This window comes from Poecilia reticulata, linkage group LG17, assembly GCF_000633615.1.
Source record: "Poecilia reticulata strain Guanapo linkage group LG17, Guppy_female_1.0+MT, whole genome shotgun sequence".
NCBI lineage: Eukaryota > Metazoa > Chordata > Actinopteri > Cyprinodontiformes > Poeciliidae > Poecilia > Poecilia reticulata.
In genome coordinates this window covers 9,291,727-9,302,014 of record NC_024347.1, presented here as the reverse complement: position 1 = coordinate 9,302,014, position 10,288 = coordinate 9,291,727, and positions in this window count along the sequence as shown.

The window sequence follows — 10,288 nt, the reverse complement described above, 5'->3', positions numbered from 1 at the left end:
ACCCACAACAAAAAAAAACAATTACCCACCCCCACATGGAAAAACACACAACTCTATGGAAAATGCATAAACTGATTGGAAATGATCCAATTCAGGAAATAGAGTTAAAAAGGTGGGTACTGAGCCCCCAAGTTCTCTGGCAGACTGTTCCACAAACGGGGGCCACAATATTGGAAAGAAGCTTCACCATAAATGTGTGTTCTGACTCTTGGAACTGTTAATAGTCCAGTGCCTGAGGACCTCAGGGGCTCATAAGGTATTAGCAGCTCTGCAAGTTTAAGATTGTGCAAGACCATTAAGACACTTAAAAACCAGTAAAATAATCTTAAAATCAATCCTGAGACATACTGGGAGCCACTGCAAAGATTTTAAAAGAGGTGTGATGCGAGCCTGCCTTCTGGTCTTGGTTATCACTGGAGCAGCAGAGTTTTATAACAGCTGAAGGGTGTGCAGAGTTTTTTTTAGGGAGACCAGAAAGCAGGGGATTACAATAGTCTAAACGGCTAGAAATAAAAGTATGCTTAAGAGTCTCAGTATGGTAAATTTTGGAAACATATGTAGAATGTCATGAGTAGTCAATTTAACTAAGTTGCTGGAGCTGCCAGCGATGTAAAGGTTGTTTAGGAGAATTTCCTACCTAACCTCTGTTATGGGTTCTTTATAGGACAGAGTTTTGTGGGGGTAGAGGGGGTGTTTGTGTGTATTTTGGGGAATGTATGGTCTCTCCATGAAAATCAAACGCTTACAAAAAAGTTCAAATTAACTACCAATGTAAATATGGTGCATAATCAAGTATGTCCCAGATGGGGAACTGGAGCCGCCATCTTGGCCAGACATCTATGCAAAGAGCTTAACCAATGGATCATTTAACATGTATTTCATGGAATATTAGGGGTATTAATTCGCCAATCAAAAGGAAGAAAATGCTGACCTATCTAAAGAAGCAGAAAACAGATATTGCATTTATTCAATAAAATCATCTTGAGTAAATGCAAGATGACTTTCTTGAAAGTCATCTACTTATAAGAAAACACTTGAACTTTAAATTAAACTTGGTTGAGAAGGATAAAAATGGCAGAGTCTTACTGGTGGATTGTGAAATAAATAGAGGAAAAAACCACACTGATAAATGTATATGGTCCTAACTATGACAACCCACTATTCTTTAATAATTTTATCATGAAACTGGCCACAATTAAAGGCCAGTGCATTATAGGTGGAGACTTTAACTTGGTCCTGGACCCAATTCTGGACCGATTGTCTCCTAAAACAACTTCAAAGGCTGCAGCGTCATTAAAGCAGGGTCTGGTTATATATAATTATAATTATTGATGTATGACGCACTGACACGCACATCAGAAAGATTTTTTTTTTTTGCAACACACAATACACACTCTAGAATTGATATATTCCTAATGTCTAAAGAGATGATTTCCAAAGTGACAATATGCTCTTATCTTGCAGCTACATTCTCGGACCATAACCCTATTAAACTCACCTGGATGATCGACAGTCTGCAGGCAACAGATTATAGGTGGAGATTTAAAAATTACATGTTGAAGGATCCCCAATTTGTTGCATATATGACCAATAATATTGAAATATTTTTAGAAGCCAACTATAATACTTCAACACATGCCAATATATGGGAGGCCCTCAAAGCTTTTATGAGGGGGACATATTTTGTCATATAGTGCTTACAAGGTTAAAAAAAATAGAGAGACGCTGATTAAATTGGAAAGTGACATTAAGAAGTTAGAGCAGAAGTATATTGCTACAAAAAAGGAGGAACACCTTAACACATTAATTAAAACAAAGATGCAATATGATAATCTATTTACCAATAAAGAGGAAGCAATCATGGCCAGAACTAGGTATCACTATTATGAATTTGGGAACAAAACAAGCAAACTTTTGGCATGGCAAATTAGGAAGGAAACCGCAGTAAGGTTTATACAAACAATAGAAACGGATGACGGCAGGGTTCTTGACAATCCAACTATAATAAATGCAGAATTCAAACAATTTTATGAAAAATTATATAGATCAGAGCAAGATAATATGGATAATGAGGTAGAAGGATTTATTGGAGGAATAACGCTTTCCATGTTACAAGAACAGGACAGAGAATCCCTTGAGGCAGATATATCAGAAAGGAAATATTTCAAGCTTTAAATTCTTTACAAAACAACAAGACTCCTGGGCCAGATGGATTTCCTGTTAGTCGAATATTATAAAACCTTTTCAAAACAATTGTTGACTCCTCTCATAAACATGATTAAAGAAGCTTTGGAAAATACTAAATTTCCAGACTCATTGGAAACTGCAACAATTATTCTACTTCCAAAACCAGACAAGGATAAAAAGAAATGTGGTGCGTATGTCTCCTAAATGCTGACTATAAGATACAATCTAAATTAATTGCTCTTAGACTTAAGGATGCAATACCAAAATTGATACATGCTGATCAAACTGGATTTGTTAAAAATAGACATGGAGCAGATAATGTACAACGGCTGATCCATATAATGAACACAGCTAAAAAATAATAATTTCTATGTTAATAATCTCTATGGACGCCAACAAAGCATTTGAAAGGATTGAACCAAACTTTCTATTTCAAACTTTAGAAGCTATGGACTTTGGAAAGAAATTTACTCAATACATTAATACACTATTTAATAATCCAAAAGCTAATGTACTAACCAATAATGTTCTATCTACTACATTTTCCTTATCTAGAGGTTGTAGGCAGGGCTGTCCCAGCTCCCCACTGCTCTTTGCACTTGCAATTGAACCTCTAGCTGCTGCTATCCGATCCAACACTTCTGTAACTGGAATCAAATTTGGTGGAAATGAACATAAACTCTCATTATATGCAGATGATCTTTTGTTATATATAACCAAGCCATACAGCTCAATCCCCCCTCTTTTAGAATGCCTTAAACCAGTGGTCCCCAAACTATGGCCCGCGGGCCGGGTCCTGCCCGCCTCCACATTTGGTCCGGCCCCCTGAACAATACAGAGAGCATTCTGCATGCTCTCTGTATTTTCCGGTTTATATGTGGATTTTTCTTCAACCACCAGGGGGCTCTTTAGCAGGAAGTGTGTCCTGTAAAGTGTGGGTGTTTTGTTTTGCATGGCGCATTGCTGCCATCTGTTGGACTTTTAGGGAACTGCTTGACTTTTATGTTATTTAATCAGTACGGTTGTTTGCTAGCGGTAGAGCAGATGAACACACGGGTCTGTTGTGAACGCCGCATTCCAGGTCGAGTTCTTCGAAGCAATGCCTGTAAGTAGCAGCTTATACTTCGAAACGAGCCTTTATGTTAACATATGATAAAATAAGTAACTTGTTTATTGAATTAGTTTTGGAAATACCTGCGGGCGATTTGATTATGTGCTACGTCATTGCTAACTAGCAGGCTGCTAAGATTTCTCAGGTCGTTACATAGCATTGCCGCTCATAGCATTCAGAGGTAGCTGTTGTATCAGTTGTATTTCTAATGTGTGTAACTGAATGTAAAACACTTCTGTAAGCTGAGCTCATCCTGAGTTATTTGTGTTTTGACAGTTTCGCTCCATTCTACATGGAAATAAAGGAAGAACTAATTAATCCAGACTCGTGTGAAAGGAGTTTGGCTGATGGTTAGTTTTGGTACAAGACACCATAGARAGACCATTACAAAGTGAATCATTGGAAGTCAAAATTGGWAATAAAAGAAGAACGCGCCCATTAAAACGGAATTAGGTTTTAATAGGGAATTGAAATTTGAGAATGTTGATCAGTTAAATAGCATWGAGGGAAAATGCTATTTAACAGTTTTTTAAATAATACTGGGATCATTATGAGAATWTGAGGTATAGATATTAGGATCCAGTAGATGGCAGTAGTGCAACAATAATGGATGCAAGCTGCTGTTGAAATCTAAAGAAGAAGAACGTGCCCATTTTGTTTTAGCACATGCTAGTAGCAACAGGAAGGATCAGCACTTTTACTTTTACAGTTACTGTTCGGAAACTACCGTAATCAGTTCAGTTAAATCTAAACTTGGCAACTTTTCTTTTTAAACGTAATAAATGTGATATTCAATTGACCTGTTATGACTCAAATTTTGGGTGTCCGCCCCTCTGCTGCTGCTGCATCGTTGTGGAAAACCTGGACCAGCAGAGATAGCTGCGGCTTATATGTGTATGTTTACTGGTTAAAAAAAATAAAATAAGAAAAACTTTGGGGTTGTGGTTTATAGTCCGATGCGGCTCATAGTTAGGAAAATACGGACTATAATACTTCCTGGATTTTTTCTGTGAAGAACCCAGAGAGGATTATTTGGTTATTATTTATTTCATTAATAGTGTTATTATTTATTTCCTGACTTTKGTTCTGYGAAGAACCYGGAKAGGGTTATTTGATTGTGCTTTCTGGAAAACAATACATTTTTACATTTAGGCACTCCTGCAAATGTTTTTCTGTTACAAACTGACTCCGGCCCCCACCAGAGAAGGAAAAAGTTATGTGGCCCTCACAGGAAAAAGTTTGGGGACCCCTGCCTTAAAGCATACAGTGCAGCCTCAGGATATAAATTAAATTGCACTAAAAGTGAGATTCTACCATGCAGGATGATAATATTAGAACTCTTACTAACCCATTAAAATGGTGTAACAATGGCTTTAAATACCTGGGTATCCAAGTGGGTAAATCAGAGGATTACATATTTAAACAAAATTATACAAAGTTAATGGAAAAAACTAAACTTCCAAAGATGGATGGATCTACCTTTATTGCTCAGGCAGAATCAATACCATTAAAATGAATACTTTGCTTAAATATATATATCTATATCAATACCTTCCAATAACTATTCCCAAAACGTTTTTCAGGGAGCTTAACAAAATTATGAATTTCTTCATAAGGCAAAAGAACCCCAGGGTTAAGATAACCTCGCTACAGGCGGCTCAGTATTCAAGGGGAGGACTCAATCTTCCAAATTTTAGTAATTACTACATCGCCTCTCAGTACAGACCGATTTGGATCTGGCTGCATGCAGAAAAAAGCGAAGCCAGATGGATCTCAGTAGAGCGACATGAGATGAAGCATGTGCCCTTAAAGGATATTCCATTCATAGGCGATAGAAAAAGCCTGGCAACACAATAATTCTGAACACATTTACCGCCTGGCAGAAGTCTCCCTCACTTTTAGATGTAAATATTAATTTCCTTAGAAGTACACCCTTGTGGGGCAACCCTAATCTTTCAAATCATACTGCTGATTCAACATTGCAAGGTTGGAGAAATAGGAAAATTCAAGTAGTAGCTGACCTGTATGCAGTGGCGCAACTACACATTATTCAGGTGGATGCGAAAACATAGATCGGCGCCCCCCCAGCCCCCCACCCCGAGGTAAGGAACGTCAGGGTGAAGGAGCGACGCTCACTCTTCCTAAAAACAACTTTTTAAAATTATTACAGATCAGAGGCTGGATTAAAGATAAGTCTAGTGAGACATGTCCAGCAATTCCGGTTGAAACCTGCCTTGAATCATATTTAAGTCACAAGCTAGACAGTTCAACAAAAGGATTGACGTCCTCTATATACGGCATACTTAATGGAACACTACAGTATTTTACCGTTCCATGAAAGAACGGTAAAATACTGGCGTCTGTAGCTGCCAGTAGTTTTTCTTAAAGAACGATAAAAAAAAACAATACTGGTAGCTACAGACGCCAGGTTTTTCTTTTCTTTTTTTTGTTTACCGTTCTTTCAGAAAAACGGTAAACAAACAAACAAAAAAAGCTGGCGTCTGTAGGTACCAGTATTTTACTGGACATTTACCTTTTCAATCCTGTAATTACCTTTTAAAGTGGTGTACTATAAGTAAATACTGTAATGACATCAACAAACCGCAGATGTAGTACCGCCAACAGGGTTTATTAAAAATAAGAGCGAGCTGCTATTCCTTAGGCTGCAGCTGCGCCTCTAACAAACCGTTACACTCAACTGAATAGCTTCACTGCTAACACACACTGAACTCTCCGCTCTTCTGGTGTTCTGTCAGATCAGCGTCGGTCCTCGTCCTCCTGCTCCCCCCCACCCACAGGACAGGTCCATCACATGTGAGTGGAAGTCAGCAGAGTCAGACAGTGGAACCCCATAACACTCTACACATAACAGTGATCACAATGCAACTTATCACAAATACACATAACCATATGGACTCCAGCAGAACTAAAATACAGAATCGTTAAAATACTACGGTGGCCGACAGGTGCAAACGCGAAGCAAACACGAGAAAAACAAATACAACAAAAACGCAAACAAAAAAGAGATGCCAAAATATATATAAAAATAAGTGTTCCAGACCACTAGAGCTTTGTGTCCGAATTCAGGGTCTGCATCCTTTCAAGCTTATTCTTTCATGGGCTTGAGAAACGACCGGTCTACGGAAGAGGGGTCCGGCGAAGGCAGAGCATTGCAGAGAAGCTGTAGCCTTCAGCTAGCTGCCTAGCCTCCACCTCGGTGTTATGTTGCTTAGCAGCCGTGACACAACATGATTTAAACAATGTTTGTAGCCGAGAATGTAGATGTATAAATCTCACATTTCTGCTCGGTTCATCAGTGCATCACCTAATTGCAATATCTGTCCGACGTTTTCCAAGACGTCAGCTCTCGCTGTATTAACACCCAGCTCCCCTCACCTGCTGCCAGCTGGTCCAGGTTTAGCATACCACGGGAGAACACCTGACTCATTTGGGCTTTCCTAAATGACAGTTAAACACAGATATTAAGTTAGGTAACATCTAGTTGTAATATTTTGGTTCACTCAAATATTTAATATATTCCTGAGCAAATCGGTTTGACTGATTAAAGTTAAGCCTAAAAACATAATAGTTTGATTAAACTGTATTGTCTTACCTGAGATTTGGAGAGTATTTGAAAAGGGATACTTTGCTTACATTCCTTGTGTAAAAGTGCTAAACATGTTTGAACATTTTATAATCAGACTAAGATTTTTTTTAATATGCAACAGCCTTTATTACAAAAGGTGAAGAGTAATAGAGAATCGATGGTCAGCAAATGATAAAATAAATCTAGCAAGAGGAAAGAAACTAAAGTGAACATAGCAATAAACCAAGAGAGGATAATACTAATCAAAGGAAACTAAATGGAAATGAATGAAGAGCAAAATGCAAGAATAAACTAAGAAACTAAAGTAAATACAGAGGAATAAACTGGTATGGCAAGACCTTTCTAGCAATAATTAATACAGAGACTGTATGGCAAGAATAAACAGACACTATTTCCAGATAAAAGGTAAAATAATATTGTTGAAGTGTCATGGGTTTGTTGAGACCATATCTAGTACTGAGAATAAATATATCTTACAGACCATAACAGTAAAGAACTGATCACTTATTTATGTTTTTAATTAGATTTGATATATTTATTTCTTCAATATTATTTTTCATGTCAGTTTTAATGTCATGAGGCTGATGACTCCATGACACTTAATCAATAGACAGGTCTATATAAAGATATAATCCATGTTTCTGTCTCATATTTGTATGGCATTAAAAGGACCTGGAACTTTTGTTTTTCCACTGAAAGCTCTGGTTTGYACAATAAATGCCATGWGGGTGAAGTTTTATGGATGATACTCTGATGTCCCATTCTCCTGAAGGCAGCACAGAGCTGCACCACCAGAAACTGACAAACACTGAAGAGAAGAAGAGCTATGATTAATGAGTTACAGTTCTATCCATGTTTTAATGCTGCAGAGGTCAATCGTTTTGAAATATATCAAAGTTTAAACTGTCATGTTGTTCATCTTTTATCTGGTCATTTTGTGGAATATTTAACAACTAGAAAATGGCGCAAAATAATAATATTTTTTCCGCTCTGATTGGCTGCTGTCAGGCCTACCAATTTTAACTTGAATGCTCATTACATTTTTCGTAGACGCCTGTGAAAATAATTTCTATTCCCATGACTTTTGTTCTCTGGGAAATTACAGAAACAAGCATAAAATCAAAACATCTACAATAGTGATAGTAATATTAATGATAAAATAATGGTCAGTGCAAATGAGCCAGCAAATTCTTTGGTGGGGGGCGATGAGGAACCTGGATAAGGGCTAGGGGGACGCTGGGCCGAAAAAGGTTGAGAAACACTGATTTAGATCCTAAATAATATGGAAACAGAAATACACTGCTAAAAAAAAAAAATAAAGGGAACACTTAAACAACACAAAGTTTCAAAGTTTGTGATTTCAAACTTTGAGAAATCAAACTGTCCACTTAGGAAGCAACACTGATTGACAACGGGGACCCTCGTTGGGTCAATCAGTGTTGCTTCCTAAGTGGACAGTTTGATTTCACAGAAGTTTGATTTACTTGGAGTTATATTGTGTTGTTTAAGTGTTCCCTTTATTTTTTTGAGCAGTATATTTCAAAGAAAAGAAAAGGACAACTAACCTGAATGAGTTGCCACTCAAAGTCCATCAGGTTTTTGATGAGGGTGGAAACCTGAACATTGACTGACACTTTTTCTTTTGAATGGTCTTTCCTGTCTTTTTGCATACCATCTTTCAATGACCGGCTTTTGTGTCCCTTTCTGGGTAAATCCCAATGAAGCGACTAAAAAAAAAAAATCAAAAATGGGAAAATTCCTAAGAATATAGTTTGGCATTCTGAATACAGCTGGTACAATATATAAATAAAGCTGTTTTTAATTACGTAAAAGAGAAAACATCACCACCTTTGTCACATGTTAATCATAACTTGCTTTAAAACCATGTCATTGTAAAAAAAATTCTAAGAATGGTTTTACCGTTGAATGAACCAAAGTTTTGGCTGCCTCATTGGAGGCTGAAGATGAAGAAGATGGACAACACTGTCCTGTCTGGAATGTTGGTTGGACCCTCTCAAAGACAATACGGCCTTCAATGCTGACCATGCAGAAAACTGCTTGCCACAGGGACTGTAATAAACCAAGTCCTTAATTGGAAGAACATAACACAAATCCTCTTATTGATACAGTATGCATTTAAATGATCATCATAATAAAGAGTGTCCACTCTGCCAGGTAAAGTAAAAGCAAGGACCTTAAACTCCTCAATTGTCGTGCAAGTCACATCAATGTAGAAAACTAGGCTGGATTAATTTGCAGAAGTAGTTGTGGAATTCATGGTACTTTACACTGAAGGAGAAGTGTGATTTCAAAGTTCATTAAAAGCTACCTTGGATGATCTTGTGATCACTGATGGTGAAGTGTCTTTGGTGCTGCTCTTGTTTTCACCAACATGCAGGAGGAAGGGCTGTCCTGGTTGCACGGCAATGAGGAAGGCTTCAATACTGGCTTTCATCTTTGACATAATGATAAGAAGCCGAATAATAAAAATTATTAAATATATTTAGTAGCACAGCTACATTCAGATAGCAAACAAAGTCAATGAGAAAGTGCTTCTACAAAGAAGTAGGATTAACCTGCACATATCTTAAAGCATGGTCCACAGTTTGACACGAGCTGTTTTGGTTCTTCTTGTGGTCTTTGGATGTAGGACGAAGCACATGAACCAACAGAAGAATGCCTGGTTTTCCCAGCTTGGAGGAAAACAGGATGAATAGCATACACATTAGGATAATAAATAAACATTTTAAAGAGAAATGAGCAAAATTAACCAGACCCACCAAAATACTTTGTCCACCCGGTTTACCCTGGAGAGCATTTTTCACCACCCACAACATAAAGCATAAAAATGTCAGAAATAATTACCATGAACACAACTCAGACATTAGGCATTATAGAAATAAGTCAGCTTATAGAAACATTCTGGAGAGGATTTCTTCTGCCAACCTGTCAGAAGAAATGTGTAAAAGTCATCATAACACGCTTCAGTCACCAACGTGACGTACTAATGAAGAAAAAAAGAGTCAGCCAATATGTCATTGTTTATTATCATTATTATTTATGGAGACAAAAACATTTTGGTTTAGCTTTTATCGCATAGATCAAACCACCGGTCCAGCACAGCCACAGCACAGGTAGTTTTCTGCCAGTCGTCAGTCTTGATTGTGACAAGAGAAGAAGACATCAAATTGACAATATCCTACCGTACTTTGGAATAACAGTTTGTTACTGCTGGAATTCCGTCGTAAATTTACTGCCATTTCTAAGAGTGTGGGGGTCGTCAGCATAACCCTGGAAGCTTATTCCATGGTTCCTGATGACTCCACCAAGTGTCAACATGGTGGAGTCATCATGTTGTCATGGAGTCATGTAAAAATTAAAAA